We start from the raw sequence: 22,389 nt of genomic DNA on the forward strand, positions 1-22,389 counted from the left end.
ATAAATTGTAGTGGCACACTAGTGCCAGTATAGTTAAGATGAGGAGTTGTTTCAATATTCTACCATTAAAATCCCTGAACATTCTATTTGTCATAAAATCAAAACCATCTGTCGAATCTACCTGACCATTTGCAGACATCAAGTAGGTGACAAGACACGCCACCCCTCCATATTTGGTGCAGATCTATTGAAAAATGGCTGACATACAGCAGTTTAAATATCCCATCTCCTGTATTTGCAACACTTTTTAAAATGTCATTTTAAATGTGTGTGTTTTAATTCAGGTATATGCTGCAGCATAATCCTGTGGTATTTTGAAAAAACCGATTCAGTATTTCCTGAATTATTAGTCTTTGAAGTCTCCATAATAACAGGATAAAATCCACAAAGGACGTTTAATGTTGATTTTGGCCACTGAGGGTTCTGAAGCCAGAGTTGGGAGGGGCAAGTCCTGGCAAGCGACTTCCTGTTCTGAATGTTGCTGCTTGATAAGGAGAGTCTAGGAGCACTCTGGCACTTCCTGCTCCCTTTCCCGTTATGGGCTTTTCTGCTCTCCCTTGACTGAGGCAGCAGCAAGGGGCCTTGTCAGCGCACACAAGATAGGGCGAGGTGACAAACGGACTTATAAGGGGACTATAGTAAGAAGGCAAGGGCACACAGATTGCTGGTCTTTGTGTTGGGGTTTGGAATTATTTAGCAAAGTGCCAAGGAAGCTACAATTCTAGTTACAGAGTGCAGAGTTTAGTTGTTGCAGCTATTTAAGGAACACGCATGGAGATTACTGTAAAGCCTAAACTAGACTGATTTATTGGTTAAATACATTTGAGATAGGAGAGACCTATCCTATCTATCAGCTACATAATGAATAGGTAGAGGAGAGAGATGTCTCCATCTTCTCTCTAGGAGGAAAGGAAGAGGACTGACTCACTACAGGAAATACCCGAGGAGTCAAAGCAGGGGTCATAGAGCAGAGGCAGGCAGAGACAGGTAAGGAGACCCTCACTAACTACCTGTATGCCCATTATTATTTTATTATTATTATTTTTACATTTATATCCCACTCTTCCTCCAAGGAGCCCAGAGCGGTGTACTACATACTTGAGTTTCTCTTTCACAACAACCCTGTGATGTAGGTTAGGCTGAGGGAGAAGTGACTGGCCCAAAGTCACCCAGCTAGTTTCATGGCTGAATGGGGATTTGAACTCGGGTCTCTCCGGTCCTAGTCCAGCACTCTAACCGCTACACCATGCTGGCTCCCTTGTCCATTGTCCCTAGTGGTCATTAGGATAGTTGGTGCAAAAGGTCGATGCACTGAAACTTCATCTCCAACACCAGTTACAGAGTGCAGAGTTTAGTTGTTGCTTTGCTAAATAATCACAAATCCCAACATTTTGAATATGAACTTTCTGCGTCCAAGATAAATTGCCTATGAATATGGAGGCTCCTCTTAGCCAACATGGGTAAGAGCAGCTACTATTAAGCTTCCCTTTACCATTGTTGGTCCCTGATTTCCAAGAGGTTTGGGGCTCTAGGACTCGTGAAAGGGCTTTTTCGGTTGCTGTCCCACTTCTTTGGAACTCTCTTCCTGTTCAGATTCGTCTAGCCCCTTCCTTACTGATCTTCAAATCTCTATTGAAGACTTTTCTTTTTCGCCAGGCTTTTCCGCCTGTAGTTTACTTCATTTGTTTTTTGTTAGTTGCTTTAGTTTTTAAATTAGAATGTCATTTTTAATGTTGCCTTGTTTGCATGTTTTTGTGCACCGCCTGGAGTCTTCGGAGTGGGCGGAATATTAAATGTTTCAAATAAATAAATAAATAAAAATTGTGCCCAATCAGATTTTTTTTCCCCCCAACAAGCCTGCAAATTCAGTCATCCAAAAGCCTTTGGTATTTGATGCAGGTTAAGATGGCTTCCCATTTTAACTCATTTTAAAGAGCATGGAAATTCCAGGGTAAGGTGCCAATCTTAATTTCTGTACTGTATAAGCAATAAATACTTGTATAATCCCCTATATTATACTGCTTTAGAAATGGGGCTCCATGTACCCACCATCACTCAAGTATTGAAACTCAATAGAACTCTTGTGTTTCATTGCCAATAGCTTCCTAGAAAGCCAAGGAGCAAAATTGGCTGTACAAATAGGGGAGAAGGTGCTCCCTGCAAATAGGTGGAAGAGTGGGATGTGCAAGAATCTGCATATCTGTAGAAATATCTGTAGATATGCAGCACATCTGCATTTTAGAGACTAATCAGGGTTTCAACAGAAGCATTGGCTGTAGTGACAAAAATGCCACTATAGTATAGCTACAGCTAAAATGTATCCTTATATATTTCTGTGCCATCGTTAGGGAAATAGTGACATCTGCTTTAATGGGCACACTCACACTACAGTATATACCTTGTCTGGAGAAGAGGATGAAGAAGAAGAAATTTAGATGCACACATTTAATGTGTTCTAGTTGAATTAAAATCACTTATTTCTAGATGTCCTAGTCATTTACCATGAGTTTTAACCATTTATTGATGCCTGAGCAGGATTTTTAAGTGGCTCATTTGCCACATGAGCATTTCTACCTTTCTCAGTTGCTGAAACTTTGGATCTGAGTATCTCAAATTGCCTGAATGTTACAGAACAGCATTGTCTGATTTTTGCATCTGGCCATAAAGGATTTTATTTTATAAAAATAAAATGTTGGGCACACCAAAATTCCAGGTTGACCCCAAATATAGCATTTAGCATCTGGTTTATATGTTTAAGGCCTTTGTCAGTTTTACTGCAACTTTCTCATGCCCTGCTTAAGCTATGAGGTCTTATTTCTCTAATTCCTTATTGTATGGACTTCCAGCTGAATTCCTGCATCACTTCCAGCATGTTCAGAATGTGACACATTTACTTATTAGTTTAGGCAATTATCTGTTTTCCCAATGACTACTTGTGGATTGATGGGTTGAATGAAATATTTCATTACTAACTGTGTTTTGTGAAATACCCTGAGTGCCAACTGCTGGGGGATACTATATAAATAAAATTGGCAGTAGTATTTATACATCCCCTACTTTTTAATCTAGAGTTCTCTAATCTAACTGGGCACAATAGTGAGGATAGGTTTTTTAAAATTATTTTATTCAGGTTTTTCCATGTTTTAATGTAAACTACCCTGAGTCACTTTAGGAAGGGCAATGTATAAATTAAATAAATTATTACCAAAAAAGGGTGGGGTTATGAGTAAAAAATGGAAACAAAATTGGGGGAGCGATTTGAAGGAGTTAAGACCATTTGTAAAAGGGACCTAAATGAGCTCAACCAAATATACAAATAGTCCAAAAAGGAATGCACCACAATGTAGTAGCCTGAAAAAAGCATCCTTTAAAAGTATGCATGGGCCTTAAAGAACTACAGTATCGAGCCTATAGGAAGTAGAAGTATATAATACCTCTGAGCACCACAAAGTAAAAGAATAAAATAAAAGCATTTAAGAAAGAGTTAAATCATCAATATAGATGATGTATATATAAAAGATAAGAGTATATCTCTCAGTCAAAAACATGAGTACAGAAAAGCATGCTTATATGGTGAATATTTGAAATCAACCTCACTGCTAAAGTCTCCAAAATGATTACACAAACGTTGCAACTTGCAGTTCAGTCCTACATAAGATGTCTTTCTGGGTTTTTAAATGTCCAATATGAATTGATGAGGAGTCTAATAATCTTTGAATGAAATAAAGATGCAAGTTTCATATCTTGTAGGAAACTGACATCAGCTACAAATCACACAAAGGAAGTGTACTTCCTTGTCCAGTATTGCCATACACATTTCAGCCTGTACAGGGCCTTCTTCAGTGGTATAGCTACTATAAAGGAATATTTGTACTTCCCAATATAGTGCATATGCCATCATTTGGAGCCAGGTGTTTTTTTCCTGGTTAATGAGATTTCTAAACTCTCTCTACGAGAAATAATAATAATAATAATAATATATAATATAAAAGTAATCTAAATAAATGAAATATTCCACTAATACATACCCAAATGCTTCTGATAATCAGTGTTCCCTCTAACAGGAATTCCCAGATGTTGTTGACCACAACTCCTGGAATCTTCAGCTGTAATAGCTTTTGCTTGGGGATTATGGGAGTTGTAGTCAACAACATCTGGGAATCCCTGTTAGAGGGAACACTGCTGATAATATACATAAACTACCAATATAATCCCTCAGCACAAAATTATTCAACATGTATGCTGATAGGCTATAAAAATTAACACAGTTTCATTCAAATATGCCCATTCTTCCTTTCTCTACAGGAACATAATCTATTATATTAATTCTCCTGTGTGTGCCTTGGAATGTGCGTCCCAGAGCTCAGCTGATTGGCTGGGTGGCAGACGAGCCTGATTGGTTGAGGCCCACCCAGGAAGATTGGTTGCCATGGTGGTGGCCCAGCTGTGGAGGCAAGGCCCAGGAAGGGGAAAAGAAAGTGGCAGGGGGGCAGAAGTGGCGCTGGGGAGGAGAGGTGGCTGGGCCTGGAAGCGGAGACTGGGGCAGAATGCGGGGAGAGAGGTAACCGCTGGCCCCAAAGAGCGCACAGATGCTCTGTGCGGGGTCGGCTAGTACTAAAGAAAACATATCAACCAATATGCCTTAAAACAACAACAAAAAATGTATCGGCATTCTAGTTGTTCCGTGCTCATATGAATATAACATATAACCTATAATGAATTTCTCAGAATACAGGTAGCATGTACTTACTATAGCTTTTGATGTCTTGCCCACATGGGTGTTAGCTCATGATTTCTATTCTCAGTAGGGTAGTCCCACCCTAGTAGGAAGAGGTTTAAATACTTGGGAGTCAGCTGTAGCCTCTCTTGTAACTCAGAGGTCTTAAATCAATGAAACATCTTCCTAAGGGCCTGATTCTGGCTCAGTTGCCTCCTGAATATCTTGACTCTCAAGGATGGGATAAATCCTAAACTATCTCTATAGAGAATACTGTGAGTCGATCCCAGTGTCATTCACCCCGATCCAAGATGGCAGACACGTGAATGTTTGAGATGCAAGTGCACTAACTTGAGGACTGTCTAACCAATTTGAACCAAATATGGTGCAGTTGTCTGGCCACTATTAATTGGTCCAAAGCTGAATTGATGCCTCTGGGAACTCCTTCTTCTCCCTCCTTTTTCCAAAATTGTAGTTTTAAAATTTGTCAAGTAGAAATTAAATACTTAGGAATTATTGAGACCCACAATATCTCCTCCTTAATTAATAGGAATCTTAATATCATTTTAACTCATATGAAACTTCATGTTGATAGATGGATCTCCTTACCTAACAGCATTTGGGGTAAGATAAACATAATTAAAATGAATTTCCTTCCTCATGTGAGTTATGTATTAATGGATCTTCCATTATTCATTTCTAAAAGCTGCTTCAGCCACTTAAAAAAATTTCCCCACCACTTTATCTGGCACAATGATAATCCCAGATCACAACATCACTGAGCCGTACACCCATGACAAAATGACCCTCTGGTACAATCCTGAAATCAGTATAGTTGGTAACATGTTTATGTGGAGTACTCTGCAGTATACTATAAGGAAGAAAGAAGAAATGCTTAATTGGGTCTTCAGGAACCTATCACATTTCTTTAAATTGCCAGATCAGCTCTGAAGAGCATTACTTCCTCAAAGAATCTACATCAGCCATTTATCCCGATATAAAAATCTGTCACTTCTATGAAAAGATGCAGAAAATGCTACAATTGTTTTAATCCTTCCTATCTCCCTCCACACTGACAAGTCTGTTTTATAAAAATATAATAGGTGAGGCCTGTCATTGCCTGGGTAAAGTCATTTTGTGTAGGTTACACTTATAGGAAATAATCTTCTTTATATATAATTCTCCCATGCGTGGCAGTTCTCATGAGAGTTTGCGAGCAGCTGCCGATTAGCGACGGGGGTGGCCAGCCGTGGAGGAGAAGTGGCAGCCAGGCCGGCCGGGGACAAGCAGAAGCCAGGCTGGCTGCAAGGGAGAAGCAGTGTGGAGAAGAAGGGCCGGCCAGGCTAGCTGCCGAGGGAGAATGAACTGGGGCGGGCGTGGGGGGGATGAGACAGGGAGAACTAGGGGCGCAGATGCTCTGCGCCAGGTCAGCTAGTGTTTTATTAATATGCTTGCAAAAGTGAAGTAAAAGACCGAGGCAAAACAAAGGTTTTTCTAGCTATCACAAATGCGGATCTTTGTGTTCTTAAATTTAGTCCTGTGCATAGATAGTGAGGGGGACTGGTTTGGATATGCCAGTGTATAGGCTGATCAGCTTAGTGGTCTAGACTTATGGTTTGAATTGTATTTCTAAATTCTGTGACCACAAATGAACCACTAATTCTGTCACTGGATTAAGGCAGAAAATGTATTTGTGTTTATGGAGGGAATGGATGTGTATGGTTGTAGCCCATTTTCATTAATGAGCTGTAAAGTGAGATTAGAATTTATGGGAAGGTATTGATGGAAGGAAAATATAAACCACAGCCTAGGTGGGCAGAAACTATACAGTAGGGAGAACCTGCATTGCTTTCTTGAATATTTTAGCAAAAATGGGAAGCACTTTATTCTTCTTTTTTGCAACCACGAGTTCTAGATATTTGCCTAAAATAAAAACAAATTAAGCTTCCTGTGATATCATGTAGGCTTCTGGATCTTGTACTAAAGGACATTTTCTTTATTCTGTGGCACAGTTGCAGTCTTTCAGATAACTGAATCCTCTGACTAGCAATTAAATAACTCTACAATAAAGCTTATTCTCCCCCCCTCTTTTTTTTTTCCCTTTTGGCACAAGTATTTATTTGTTGTCCTTGTAATGTAAACTGGGTGCCCTCAATGAAGGGTATAAATTTAGAAGGGTAGGTTGTAAGTCTAAAAACAGATCTCTGTTTGCTGATAAGCTGATTTGGTTGAGTAAAGATAATTTGTGTAACGCAACCAACTTTATGGGAAGGAGAGATAACATTGCCTTTCTTACAAAGAACTAGCAGCCAGTGTGGGAGCTATTCACTATGATTTCAGTGTCAATAAAGGGTCATGGGAAAAAATTTGTGAAATTTTCTTAATTCTAGAAATAACTACTCCTCTGTCCAAAGAAAACTTAAATGCTTCTAGAAATTAAATGTTAACACATTGTGCAGTCTTAGTGCTGTGTAGCTCTAAATATCCTCAGTATGAGTGCTCTTGGTATATTCTGTATTTCTTCCTCGCATAAGGGTACAGCATCCACATGCAGGGGGATAGTAGTAGTCCTCTAAGTAGCATCAATGTCCACTGGGCCTTTTCCTGTGGCCAGGATGCAGGGAAGAAGGTAAAGAGTAATGTTCCTTTCCTTCCCAAGTCCTTGCTTACAGAGAAGTAGAATGCCTGGACATTGTGGGGAATGGGATGTGTACTTGCCATATTTCCATCCAGCCATGGTGATCAAGTTACTTGAGTGCCATATCCAAGCCTTCCAGATGGGTGGAGGAAAGGAAAGAAACGGGGCTCTGTTGAGACCTATGGGAGTCCTTCAACATGTGGATGCTTGCAGATGCAGTTTTGTTTCTTTGCATTTTAAAAATGTGCAAATAGAAAGCTTTCTTTTTTGTGCATGTTGCACTCTTGTGCACATTAGTCCTGAGGAGATGGGGAATTGGGCTCCAAAGATGCATATTTTGTGCCAGAGTTCTTGAGCCCAATTCCTACCTGCACCAAATCCATTTCATAGCAAAGAATAACTGACTCTTTACAGCCAAAAGGATCATAAGGGAAGGGAGAACTGGGATTGGATGACGCATGTCATCCTCTGCCCCCTGTTATCTTACTGCCAGTTAAAGTCTCAGCTCCAGTTCACTCAAGAAAAGATTGTGAGAGGGCTAAACTGGACTCCTGTAGAGCACTATGTGCCCCCAACAGTTTTTTCATGGTGAAAGCTAGGGAAGTGCATGAATGCCTTGTGCAAGTGCGGGTGGGGCAGGGAGTGGTTCCCTTTAAAAGCAGCTAAACAGGTCTTTACCTGTTCTGCTTCCACCCTGCCGCTTTTCCGAGTGTGGCGCTCGCTCTACCAAAGGCCACACACAGCTGCGGCACTGGTCCCTGCAGCGCGTGCATGGCATTGGCATCAGCATGTGCATGGCCACAGCGCATGCACAATCACCATGTGCATGCTGACACTGCATGCAGGCTTTAGAGAACAGCGCTGTAGCCACACAGCCTTTGGTAGAGTGAGTGCTGCACTTGGGATAGTGGTGTGGCGGCAGTGGAGCAGGTAAGGATCTGCTTACCTGTTTCTTAAGGGAACTGCTCCTCACCCTGCTGAACTGTGGGTGCCCGAGCCAGAGTTGGCCGTTCTCAAAGGAGGCTCCAAACCAGTGCATGACCATCCCTAGTGAAAGCCCCCATTTGCCAAATATATTTCTAGAGAGAGCTCAATGAAATTAATGTAGGAATATTCTGCCCTTCACAAGGATGCAGCATCCATATGTTTATTCATTATATGTTTATTCATTATAGTGATATTTGTTAGTTAAACATTCTTAGTGTTGCCTTCCCAATTTTTATCTCACAGCCTACCTAAAATCTGCTTAAGGCACACTATACCACTTTGATTTTTCCTAATGTCAGACCATTAATGTCAGTGTGATATGAATAATGGTGAAAATGTTCTGCCTTGGTATTTTAAGGATTTCATTATTTAAGCAGATAATTTCACTGTAGCTTGTAGTCGCTAGTAGGGATGTGCATGAAACGGATTTTGCGTTCTGTTTCGAGCTTGACAGAAAACTTCTCTGAGGGAAGGCAGGATGCCTCCTTGCCTTAACGAGGCAATTATTAGAACTCTTTTGAAGAAGCCTGCAGTGGGCCCCTCAGAGTTAAGCAACTATAGGCCTGTCTCCAACCTTCTTAGGTTGAGCAAGGTAATTGAAGAGGGTGGTGGCCTCCCAGTTCCAGGCTGTCCTGGAGGAAACTGATTATCTAGACCCGTTTCAACTGGCTTTTGGGCAGGCTGTGGGGTAGAAACTGCCTTGGTCGGCCTGATGAATGATCTCCAATGGGGAATTGACAGAGGAAGTGTGACCCTGTTGGTCCTTTTGGATCTTTCTGCAGCTTTTGATATTATCAAGTATAGAGTCCTTCTGGAGCATCTGAGGGATTGAGGGTGGGAGGCACTGCTTTGCAGTGGTTCCACTCCTACATCTCGGGCAGATTCCAGATGGTGTCATTGGAGACTGTTGCTCTTCAAAATCTGAACTCTTCCATGGTGTCCCCTCAGGGCTCCATATTGTCTCCGATGTTGTTTAACAACTGCATGAAACCTCTGGGAGAGACCATTAGGACATTTGGTGCAGAGTGTTATCAGTATATTGATGACACCCAAAATTATTTCTCCATTTCAACATCATCAGGCGAAGGCATAATCTCCCTAAATGCCTCCCTGGAAGCAGTGATGGGCTGGATGAGGGATAACAAATGGAGACTGAATCCAGATAAGATGGAGGTACTTGTTGTGCAGGGTTGGAACTCAGGAGACGATTTCAAACTGCCTGTTCTGGATGGGGTCACACTTCCTCAGAAGGAACAGGTACACAGTCTGTGTATCTCCAGACTGAGGTGGTGGCCAGAGGTGCTTCTATCAGCTTCACGTGATATGCCAACTGCATCTGTTTCTTGAGATAAACGACCTCAAGAATCTGCTGAATTAGCATCTGCTGGTAACATCCAGACTTGACTGCTACAATGTGGTATGTGGTGCTGCCTTTGTACATAGTCCAGAAACTGCAGCTGGTCTAGAATGCGGCAGCTAGGTTGGTCTCTGGGTCTGGTCTCTGGGTCAGGTTGGTCTCTCAGAGAGACCATATCACTCCAGTGTAGAGAGAGCTACACTGGTTGCCAATAAGTTTCCAGGCAAAATACAAGGTGCTGGTTATAGCCTATAAAGCTCTAAATGACTTAAGCCCTGGTATTAAAAAGAACGTCTTCTTTGCTATGAACCCCACCATCCATTAAAATCATCATGGGAGGTTCATCTGCAGTTGCTACCCGCTCATCTGGTGGCTACTCAGGGATGGGCCTTCTCTATTGCTGCTCCAAGGCTCTGGAATGTGCTCCCTACTGAAATAACAGCTTATTCATTCAGGAGGTATTCATTCATTCATTCATTCATTCATTCATTCATTCGATTTCTATACCGCCCTTCCAAAAATGGCTCAGAGTGGTTTACACAGAGAAATAACAAATAAATATGATGGATTCCTGTCCTCAAAGGGCTCACAATCTAAAAGCTCACAAGGGCTCACAATCTAAAATTCCCCCGATCTTGCCATGGCAAGAGCCCTCGCGGCAATAGGGGAAAGAGGAGGGGATTCAGGATGGGAGCAGCAGCAAAAAGGCAGACTCGGGAGCAGCAGCCATGGAGGCAGTGGCACAGGGAGGACTGGGGAACTTAAAGAGCAAGATTGGTCCCCAACTTGGGAAGGAAAGCAGTGTAGCTGGAGGGACTCACTCTCTTGCTCTTTCTCTGTAGAGGGAGATGTGTGAGGTGGGGATGAAAAGGAGTGTGACTATAGAGATTGGGGGGGAGGGAGATGTGTGGGGTGGGGATGGAAAGGAGTGTAGCTAGAGGGAGTGTGTGTGTGTGTGTGTGTGTGTGTGTGTGTGTGTAGAGGGAGAAATGTGGGTGGGGATGGAAAGGAATGTAGCTAGAGGGAATATGGGGGGGATTGAAAGGAGTATAGCTAGAGGGACTGTGTGTGTGTGTTTGTGTGTGTAGAGGGAGATGTGTGGGGTGGGGATGTAAAAGAGTGTCACTAGAAGGAGTGTGTGTGTAGAGGGAGATTGTCGTAAATCTGTTAGCTCAGCTAACCCAACAGGATTTACAACCCCTTCAGCTCTCCCCCTGTGAGTTAAACAGAAAGTAGCAGCAAAGCTGCACAAAGGAAAATGAAAGACACACAAAGAAAAATAGTAGTAAACGAATAAAGTCCCCTGAACTAAACTAGGTACCCCCCTCTACGATAACTGATTAATAACTGAAAAGAAAACAACAGAGCAAGAAATGAATAGAACAAAGGACACCAGAGCAAGGAATTAACGGAACAAGAAACAACAGAGCAGGAAAGAACAGAACAAGGGCAAACTGGAACTCAAAAGGTTGAGGAATTCTAAATAGAAACACTGTCTGCGGTAAGCGAAAGTTGCTAACAGCAATCTGTGCAACTAACAGACTGCTTAATAGAGGGCTCAAGATAACCGGCAGCCAATCAGGCATTCCTGAGTCAGCACTTCTACTTCTTCTCCTGTGATATCCTGCGCCTGCGTGTCTCCCACTGAGCCTTCCTCTTGAGACGTCTTCTCAAGACAGGCGAAATCCCCCCTCCTCCTGATCAGCCTCCTCAGCTCTCATGTCTGGCAGCTGTCCCGATTCCTCAGCTCCAGAGTCTGTTCTCCCTGCCAAATCCTGTTGCTATGCCTCTGAGCCTGCACTCCCAACTGAGTCCTCCCGTTCCTCCTCTGACTCTTCTGAGTCACAGGTCTGAGCCATGACACCGATGTGTGGGGTGGGGATGGAAAGGAGTGTGGCTAGAGGGACTGTGTGTGTGTGTGTGTGTGTGTGTGTGTGTGTGTGTGTGTGTAAAGGGAGATGTGTAGGGTGGGGATGGAAAGGAGTGTGTGCGTGTGGAGGGAGATGTGTGGTGTGGGGATGGAAAGGAGTGTAGCTAGAGGGACTGGGGGGGGAGGTTAATATGAGCAAGAGAGAGTTATGTGCACACACTGCCTTGATACTGCTGCCCAGAACAAAACTCTTTCCACTCACTGATGATAAAAATTAGGGGGAACACTGGTCCCTTTGAATACATTTAGAAATTATCTCATTTTTGAGCTCACCCCCTTCCCCTAGCCAATGGGGGCACAGTTGCCCATGATAACACTTGATTTGTATAATAAGAAGTCAACCAAGAAGCAAGGAGATTGCAAGCCAATTGGAAGCCAGTGCCAGAAAACCAATCAGCAAGGGGAAAATGGGGTGGCTTTTTTCCAAGCATAAAACAGGCCATTTATTTAAAAGGTGTTCTGTTTTGATCTTGAAACACTCGAAATGGCCCATTTTGAGTAAAAACGTTTTGACATCAAAACGTTTTGGGCATCCCTAGCCTCTAATCTTCCCATACAAGTTTTGTTAATGGGAATAAGGCAGTTTTGGAAAAAATAAAGGCCAACCTTGGATATGAAAAATAAATTTTAATTTGACTTATAACTGCTATTAAGATTTTCAGTGATCATCTGACAGGATGGATTTGATTTAAATCAAACTGATTTAAATCACGATTTAAATCAAACTGATTTAAATCACGATTTAAATCATGATTTAAATCACTAGCAGGGTGGATAAAAATAAAAAAAATCCAATTTAAATCAAAAAAATTGGATTTTTTGATTTAAATTGGATTTTTTTGATTTAAATCGGATTTTTTTTATTTTTATCCACCCTGCCAGTGATTTAAATCGTGATTTAAATCATGATTTAAATCAGTTTGATTTAAATCAAATCCACCCTGTCATCTGACACTGTATACTGGTTAGCAGGGTGAACTGATGTAAATCAATGCAATTTAGTTCTGTACAGTGTTATGGAACTACATGTAACATGTAGCTTTGCCCTTAGTTTGCAATCAAACAGAGAATTCATACAGCCTGAGAGTATGATCTTCATCCCTCCCCTTAACATTTAATCAATGAAAGGGAAGTAAATGCTATTGAATCATGCCATTAATTAATTTTGTTAATTTTCTTATTCTTAATATTTTATTACAAAAAATGGGGGGGAAATTTCCTCTGCAGCATGCAGGCTTTCTCTTATAGATTACTGATAAATTAATACATAATAATTTGAAGTGAGTGAGAGGTGGAGGAAGGGGGAAAATAAGAACTACGACAACTGAAGAGAAAGAAAGGTGGGGAAAAGAGAAAAGTATGGTGTGTGTGTGTGTGTGTGTGTGTGTGTGTGTGTGTGTGTGTGTGTAGTGGGTTAATTATTGGCCTCCTATATGCAAATATTCAGATAGTCAAGTGTGTAGAAAGATTCAAGGTATATTGACCAGATATTTTCATGCTTTTCTATTCTAAAGAATAGCTGTCTGATGGAAATATGTGCACCAGGGAAGGGGCAATTTTTGCCGATCTCCCCTTTTTTCTGAAGTCCATATTACCTCCCAAAAATATGTCCCCGAGGGTCCCGCCACCCTCAGGGACATATTTTTGGGAGGTACAGTGGGTTATAGAGGGAATTTTTAAAAATGGGGTGAAAATTGGCCCTCCACCTCTTTGTGCTCCCAATGTTAGTCTGGATGTCAGCTGTTGGTTTTAAGTTTATCCCCCCAACCATCACCAAGCCATTCCAGTAGCATGAATTGTGGGTGCTTTATTTTGGGTACAATAAAGTGTTTAAAAGCCTGTTGTTGCTTCACCTGAATTCCTGAGTCTCCCTGCCTGTATTTAGATTGTGCTGATAGGAAGGCATTGTGGTGGACTTGGAAATTCATTGGTTGAAATCCTGTCTCTACTGCTGTTGTCTGCATTTTTAAAATGCAATTTTCGGATGATTGTTTTATTCCCATAGAAATATACAGAATAGTGCATCTGTTTGGCAGAATTATTTTTGTGGTGTGCTACGCTATGCATGGTGTAATTTTCATTTTAAGGATATTAACTTTGTCCCATAATCTGAGTTACAGAGGAACCAATTTTTCCAAGTCTAAGCAAATTTTTTCCAATCTAGTTTCCATATTTAATCTGGTCATGTCATATTTTTAGTTAGAAATTTTAAGTTCCACCTGTGGTTCTGTTGCCATTTAATTTCCTTAGTGCTAGCCAAGCCCAGGGGAAGCACCACTGACTTGGATCAATTTCTAAATTCTTGGATTAAGTCTATCGCTTTGAATTTAAACCAAAAACACTTTGGTGCTTTAGTCTTTTGACTTGGTCGATATTAACTGTACATCACTTGTGTAAACTAACATTTTGAGATTAGGCCCCCCCTGGTTCTCTATCGCATGGAATTCCCTATGTTGCCATATGGCACAGGCCAAAGGCTCCAAAGAAACATCAAAACAGAAAGGCATCAGGAAGCATTCCTGCTATGTTCTGCAATGTAGATATATATAATTTCTGGATTGCTTCTATTTGTTCTTATTTTACAGACTACAATATCCAGGGGTCAAGAAATGTTGGCTGAGTTCACCAGCCAGACAAAATGTTTTACTTTTGTCAGATGGTTGCTTGAGCTATGTTGATACATTACTTGTCAGGATTTTTTTTCACTCATAAGGCATCAAGCCCTTTCTCATGTGCAGTAAGAAAGGCTTGAGGGAGGGCTGCAGGGAAGCTGGGTTAAATTTACCTTCCCCGCAGATGATCGATCCAACGTTGCTGGGCGTGCTCCCTGCATGTCCAGACAATTCCCCACTGGTCAAGGCAGCGGGAAATATCAGGGGCTGGGATCGGGGGCTGTCCCAGTTCCCAGAGTGCCCATAATGCACCATGCAAGTGTGCGGTGCATTATGAGGATCCCCCTCCCCTCCCTGCAGTCTGACAAGCCAAGTTAGCAACAAAAACAGGAGTGCCGGCTCTAATTTGGGTCTTGCTTCGTATGCAGTTCTTATTTTTTCTGTTTTGTGGGTGTTTTTGTTAGGTGGGGGTGGGTGGGACTGGTGGTCAGTCCCAGCTCCTTTTCAAACCCATGCAAGCAGCCACAGCTGACAGTAAAAAACAACAACAAAAAACTGGGCTTAGGAGAGCACTCTCTTTCCTAACCCCGTTTTAGAGGAAGGCTTTACAGGCAGGTTTGCTTCCCAGGTGCCACCAGCATCCGATGCAATTCTGGCGGTTCGCACGTGTGTTAATAGACTCACAATTGATTCATCAAAATGTTGTAGTCTATACCTCATGTGAAAGTGTTACTTGCGTCTGTGACTGAGCAAGGAGAAAACAAACATTAGCAATAAAAACAGGAATGCCTGCTCTAATTTTGGTCTTACTTTGTATGCGATTTTTATTTTTCCTGTTTTCTGGGTGCTTTTGTTAGGTAGGGGTGGGTGGGACTGGTGCTCAGTCCCAGCTCCTATTCAATCCCACTCCCATCAGATTTTTTTTGAACACCAGCGTATCTGCGAATCACCCCAAGTCTTCCAGTGCCACCCACTTGCCTGCAGGCACTCTGATTCCCCTTCCATATGAGTTCCAAATTTCAACACTTTCAGAAATAGTAAATGGTTTCACACATAACTGAGGATAAGTGCACTGGGGTTTTTTTCAAAAAAATATTTATGCATAGGTACTTTTAAAGACAGATATTAACGGTAGAGCCAGTTGTTTGAACCATTCAGTAATATACCCATTTGGCCTGATGGCAAACTTTTAACAGCAGTCTTTATTTCTGGTTGTGAAATAGGGAGCTCCAGTATTTTAGAAAAATGATCAAAATGTAGAGAGTTAGACCTTATTGAGAACTGGTGCAATCTTTGAATTTAGTTCAACTAAATTCAACTAAATTGAGTGGTCCAAGACATTTTACTGCCTGAGTTGAAGATTCACGTCCCTATCTGCGGGTGACTGCTTAGTATTCTCAGGTTATGCTATAGAGGTGGCAACATGTAAACACTCTTAGACTAGGCCACCAAACCAGGCAGTGGCAGCAGGAGTATCCCCAGCTTGTGTCAGGGAAACAAAGATGCATGTACCAGTACAGTGAGGAGAAGGAAATGAACATGCCCCACTGGGGTAAGAAAGGGCTGTGACAGCAGGACACAGAGAGACCTGGAAGATGGTACCTATGGTCCTGGGGGTGGGGAGGGGGCAGGTGCTTACTATTCCTTTCACTCCTCCCCGTGCCCATGCCTGAAGCAACTGCCTAACCCTGCCTCATAGAAGAACCACCCCTGCCGCACCAGGAACATACAATTCTACATAAAAGCTTTCAAACTGGGCTCCCCACCCCCCAGTTGGCCCTGCCCCCTGGGCTGGAGCCAGTTCTGACACCATTAATAACCAAACCACAGCTGCTGGAAGAGTGGCTGCACTCTGTAAGGCACGATTTCTGTGCCTTGCCCAACTAGGGGATGCTTGAAATGTAATGCATAAATAATTAAAATGGTTCACTTGTTCAATTAGATGACCATTGATATTCCATTTATGTCTCTTATATTTCCCAGAAAACACTAAAACTTTAGTCTTCTCATAGTTTATTGTCAAAGCCTCTCTAACACAGTACCTTGAGAACTGCAACATCAGCCTATGTAATCCATCATTTCAGATCAACAAATATCATGTACAATTTCCCCTTTAAGTTTTTAGAATAGTTTTCTGCCAGGTGATATAAAACAACCCCGTGACCCAAGGTTGAACATCCCTCTTTGAAGCCTGTTTGTTCAGCACCTATAACATTCTCATCCTCAATCCAATCCAACAGTTTAGTATTTAAATGCATAGCATACAATTTTCCAATTATAGATAAAAGATTTATAGGACAATAGTTTATTGAATCTGTTTTAATTCCTTTAATAATTAAATACAATTATTGCTTCTTTCCACCTATTTTGGATAAGACTTATATTATCGATATGGGAGAATAAAGATGCTAATGGTGTTACCCACCATTCACTATTTATTTTCAACTTCCCTACTGGTATAAAATCAGGCCCTGGAGCTTCCGCCATTTTCAGTTCCTTAATAAGGCTGATCACCTCCAACTCAATTACTGGTCCCCAAAGTGGAATTTCTTCACTTCCTTGTTTGGATGTTACTCCTGTCTGTTCCTTAGTTATAGTATTAAAAATAGGGAACAAATGACGCTCCCAAACTGTAGCTGAAATGGCAACAGTCATTAATTCTATTTACACACTTCAAAGTGCGTAATTACACACTATATGACAGAAAATTTTCCTATCTTTCTTGTATGAAGCTTCTATTAACTGGGACCAAATTTATTTCTCCATTGCCTTTTTCTTTTCTATAATTAGGGATTTATAATCATTTTGTAATTGTGCATATAAGGCTGGCAACTCCCTCTCATTATTTTCCTTATACTGGATATAACATTTTCTCACACACACACCCTTTTTTGAGGGCACATTTCCTATTATACCAATGATTATGACTAATGTTCTTACTTTTCTTCCATAGCCTTATTTCCACAGATAAAAGATCTTACAGTACCAAAATTAAATCATCATAGGCAGCAAGTGACTCATTGGGTAAGCCAATTTCTGTGCTAGTCTCTCACTTCCTACAGTCAGAGGTATTTAACACATTATGTATATTTTTATTTAACTCAAGACCATTTAAACTTCCTACTCAACTGCCCTCAAGACAGATGCCCATGTTGTGTGGAGTGAATCTGGAAATAAGGCCAATACAACAATAAGAGGCTGATTATCATTAAAATAATGAGACCCAATCTGAAAATATATAATATTTTTAAAAGGTTCAGAAACTAGCATATAGTCCATCACACTACTCCCTTTAGTTAAAGTGTAGTCACCAAATTTTTCTCCCTCCATTGATCCTTTTAGAATAAACAGCCCTGCTTTATGTTTAAATTTAACTAGGTTAGCTCCTACAGAATTAATAATTTTATCCTTGGAATTGCTGTTACTTCTATTATTTTATTTTTTATAAAAATGTATAATCATCCTCTCCTATTCTGGCATTAAAATATTCTGCTACCAGAATATAAGCAGAGTGATATAAGCCTTCTAATTCTAACATATAACTTCTTAACTCATCCCAATAGATGCTGTTTTTGCTTTCTGCTTCCACCTGGTGGTATACATATATTTATTATCAACAATTTTTTATGACACATCTCAAACAGAATTGCTATTGCTAGCTAACTGCAAGATAGAAGATGCATAGTTTTATCATTTAGAGAAAATGCTATCAGACATACAAATTCTGCCCTTGGCCTTCCTCTCCTACAACTCTTTTAGCCTCCACAAAATAACTCTGAAACCCTGGGAATTCCACTTTCTCCTTTGCCCATGTTTCCTGAAGCAGCAGAAAATCATCATGCCTAATATAGTCCCTAAATTTACCATCTAAAGTTTTATTTTCCCAACCAACAATATTCCAGCTGAGTAGTTTCAAGGGTTGGTTATTCATGGTTGTGGTTATACAAGGTTATGGTTGAGGGGTTCCCTCTAAGGGGGTCTTGTATACACTTTAAATCATACACAGACTCCTAGCCGATAGATATCTTGTGCTTTATTGTATGAGCTTGAAAGCAAAGCATCAGTTTCTGTTCTCTAACTTTTGGCTGGTGCAGCAGCTGTTTTTATAGTTGTTGGTACATCACATTGTCTCCCATGTTGTATTCAGTCCTATGGCTCCACAAACAACTTAGATAACTAACCTTTAACTGCATTTACTATTAACTTGCTAACTGAGCAGCATCCTTTAACCAGATTGACTATCAGCTTGCAAGCAGGGGTACACCTAGGTGATTTTGGAGCCTGGACCTAAAGGTCTTTGGAGCCTGCTGCCCTGCACAACTAGAATGTTTCCTGAAGCTGGGCCCAGGGGTGCACTTAATCAGTCCCTTGGATGAGAGAGCAATAGGAGGGGGAAAGGCCCCTCTCCCCAAAATAAATAAACCATAGAAAAAAGGGTAACCCAACAATAACAGACCACAGGAGGAGGAGAAACTGCACATTTTATATATATGCTCAAGGAGAACAATATATTGCTTACACTGAAAATAGATAATAATGGAACCTAGTTATAATGGAAAGGTCTGAGCTCCCGAAGCACTTAAACAGCAGAAAGCTACTCTGTGACTAATAGGTAATATTATCCTCTAGAATACATGTTATACCTTGAAATATATTGGGGAGTATTGGACTAGGACCAGGAAGACCCAAGTTCAAATCCTCATTCAGTCATGAAACTCACTGGGCTCCTATAATCTCTCTCAGCCCAAACCCCCTCACAGGGTTGTTGTGGTGATAAACATAACCATGAGGAAACCTCTGGGCTTCTTCTCAGAGGTGATATGACTGCTTTCCTCTGCTTGCACATTTGGCTCGTCCAAGTATTATGGCTTTTAAAAGTTCTATTAATAACACATTATTCAATGTAGAAACTCCAAGACCCCAGCCCACACAGCCAACACAGCATAACAGTTGAGAGGATAACGTAGATAGAGAGACTCATTGATTTTACTGACTGTTGTGCTAGGACCAGGAAGGAAGGGAAGACCGAAGTTCAAATCCCCATTCAGCCATGAAACTCACTGCTGAGCTCCTATTCTCTTTTTGCTCAGCCCCCTTCACAGGGGTGGGGGTTGTAAAAACTCCAAGACCCCAGCCAGCACAGCATAACAGACAACAGGAGAGGAGAGAATAATAGAGACTCAGCTCAGTGATTTTACCAGTTTGGGCTCAGTCACTGGTCTCTCTCATCTCTCTTACTGCTGCCTGCTGTGGTCTCAGGAACTAACAGAGGGGAGCTTCTGCTTCCTATATTGCCACTACGCAGTCAACTCAAGCCAGCCAGAAGATCGTAGGTGACAGAGACTATATGCAGCAGCTCCAGAGTCCAACCGGCTCCAAGCCTTCCCAGCATAGCACTCCTTTTCACCTTCCTTCCTTGTGTTCTGTGTCTGTTGGGTGCAGAGGTCACGTGCCTCCAGACATGTCTGCGCAGCCTAGGTCAAGTAGAGCAGCTTTGTTTGGGGCTTGGCTGGAAGGCTATCAGGCCAAAAAACAGCCCCGCTCCCTGCCCAAAAAGAGACAGACATGTGGCAGGTGGGCGGGCTGGCTAGCTGCCTCAGCCTGGCAGTTAGGCAGCCTTCTTGCGGGGGGTGGGGGGTGGGATGACTTGGAGCTCAAATGAAAGGCAACACATTGGCACATGCCATGGAGACCTCCCTCACAAACACATGGCCGCTGCTGGAGGCCACCGCTGGGGTTTGCTGGAGTAACTGCTGCCGGAGGGGTCCCCCAGCACATTATGGCTGCTGCTGAGCTACTAGAGGCTCCCGCTGAGGTGAGCACGTGGCCACCATGCTGGGGGAGGCCCCCCAGCACACATGGATTGTTGAGTGCCGCTCTGGAGGCCTCCCCAGCACATGGTTGCTGCCAGAAGCCCCCACTGAGCTGCTGCTGCTGCTGGAGGTCCCCCCCCCACTGTGCTCCACTCCAGTTGTTTTATGAGCTAAGGCTGCTGGGGCTGGAGGCCCCCACGAACACATGGTTGCTCACTCTGCTCAACTTAAGTTGCACCGCCACACCTGCCCGTCCCCCCCCCGCCGCCACCAAGCACATGGTTGTGCTGTGCATCGCCATTCGGATTTCAGACCCAAAGTCTGGTGATAAATGCGCCTCTGCCTGCAAGCTGAGCAACATCCTTACAAGGTGAAACGTTTACAGGTTTCCATGTTCTGTGTACATAGTGTAACCATCTAGCTAAAAATGGCCTTAAACAAGATCAGACAATTAAAAACACTTCCACAATCCATCTTCCTAATCATATTTAATTCTTCTCTCTCATCAATATATACAGCTCCATTACTATTTGAAGGTAAAGTAAAGTGTGCTGTTGAGTTGGTGTCAACTCCTGGTGACCACAGAGCCCTGTGGTTGTCTTTGGTAGAATACAGGAGGGGTTTACCATTGTCATCTCCCGCGGAGTATGGGATGAGGCCTTTCAGCATTTTTCTTATATCGCTGCTGCCCAAAATAGGTGTTTCCCATAGTCTGGAACCATATCATTACCTTTGATTGGCTTTCTAAGGTAGATATAACTTCACCCAACTCAGATGGTTCTAAGAATCTTCTTTGTTCAAAAAATTCTAAGAAACTAGAGACCACTCTAAGGAGTGATTCTAAGAATCCACTCCTCAGTCAACATTGGCTTGGCTGTAAGTGAAGTAAAATAAAATTTTCTTGGGGGGAGAGGATTTTCTATGTGACTCACTACATATTTTTCCAATCCAATGGTTACTCTTTTGTTAATTTTCCTACTCAACTCTTGTGAGCTCTTTAACTTTCTCCCTATCCACACTAGCGGTCATAGATATATTAAAGGCCGGAGATACTACCACATTTAGATTATTCCCTATCTGGGAAAATTTTCCCTTTAAAAAGTCAGTCTTTTTAATATTTCATGCTATACCTGTACAGATGATGTAAAGAAAGTATTCAAATTGATTCTCCCAATTATTCAACCAACACATGCTTTCAGCAAGAATAATTTCCATTGCCAAATCAATAGTTCCTTCATCTGTTTCCTGTTCAGTTATAGCTAGTCTATGGTCCAAAGACCAATCCAACACCGACTTGGAAGGGGGACTTAGTGTCTGCTTCTGTGCTCCCTTTAGTGGAGAAAAGGATAGAATTTTAGTTTCTCTTTTCCTTCTCAAGGACAAATAACTTTCCAGTGGTGTGTGGCGATGTGGGGGAGAGTCACCCAGATCCCTATAACCTTGTCTAGTAAGGACTGTTATTTGAACAACCAAAAACTCATAGGCAGATTATTAAGGGCCTATTTCCAGCCTACCAACAAAAAGAAGAAAAAGTGGTGGGGGGGGGACCCTTCTCTCTAGTAAGACAATTATACTTTTTACCAAGCAATCAGATAAAGCAGTCACATAAATATAACTGTTATATTGCCCACAGCCACTCAGGGCTTTGACCCTGAGGTGGCTGGAAATGAGAGTGCACCTGCACCCTGTGTCACCAGGGTCCATACACACTCTTCATTCCCAGAGCCAGCTGGAGCATGGAACATGTACAGTAGTGTAATGACCTACCCTGGCCAACTGTCCAGCAGCTGTGAACACCAGGCTTTTCATAGGGGAAGGCAGAGCCGACAGACAGGCATGGAGAATAGTCACAAACGTTGCCAGAAGTCAACTCTAGGAATTCCACAGGATCAGAGGTAAACGAGAATCGGGGTCAGACAACAACAAACGGGTCCAGATTTCTAGGTCACAGTTGGGCTGGTCACCACGGACATTGTTTCCAGCACAGACCAAGCTTTCAGGCTACTCTAATAGGCAGTGTGGTGAGAGTCCCGCCCATCACTGCAGCTGGTTCTTGTCAGGGAGATGCAGCCGGGCCAGAGCTGGGACATCTGTTCCTTCTGGCCAGCCTCTCCAACCTACTGTGTTCCTCCCTCTGAGCCTGTACTCTGGCCAAACGTCGCTGTCGAGGATCTGGGGCAGGCACCTCGAATTCAGCGGCCTCGGAGGCTTCATCAGGAGGAGGGAGGGAAAGAGGCAGAGGGGCCTGCAGGCCTGTCAGCTCTGGCTCTGTTGAGTTGACCGGAGTTTCAGCCTGCTCCTGCTGCTCTGGGTCTTCATCTGACGAATCCTCCTC

General features: G+C 42.3%; 1 protein-coding gene across 6 annotated transcripts in view; it reads left to right on the plus strand.

The window, feature by feature from the left end:
* ZDHHC14 (zinc finger DHHC-type palmitoyltransferase 14) overlaps nt 1–22,389 on the plus strand; it is a 119,571-nt gene that overhangs the window by 10,826 nt on the left and 86,356 nt on the right. Inside the window, exon 2 of one of the 6 annotated variants that reach the window (XM_053293945.1) lies at nt 904–987. The exons of the other annotated variants lie outside the window; for them this stretch is intronic. The gene's annotated coding sequence lies outside the window, so the exon portion shown is untranslated. The remainder of the gene's footprint in view (nt 1–903; nt 988–22,389) is intronic. 6 annotated transcript variants of the gene reach the window in all.

The sequence above is a fragment of the Hemicordylus capensis genome, chromosome 1, assembly GCF_027244095.1.
Source record: "Hemicordylus capensis ecotype Gifberg chromosome 1, rHemCap1.1.pri, whole genome shotgun sequence".
NCBI lineage: Eukaryota > Metazoa > Chordata > Lepidosauria > Squamata > Cordylidae > Hemicordylus > Hemicordylus capensis.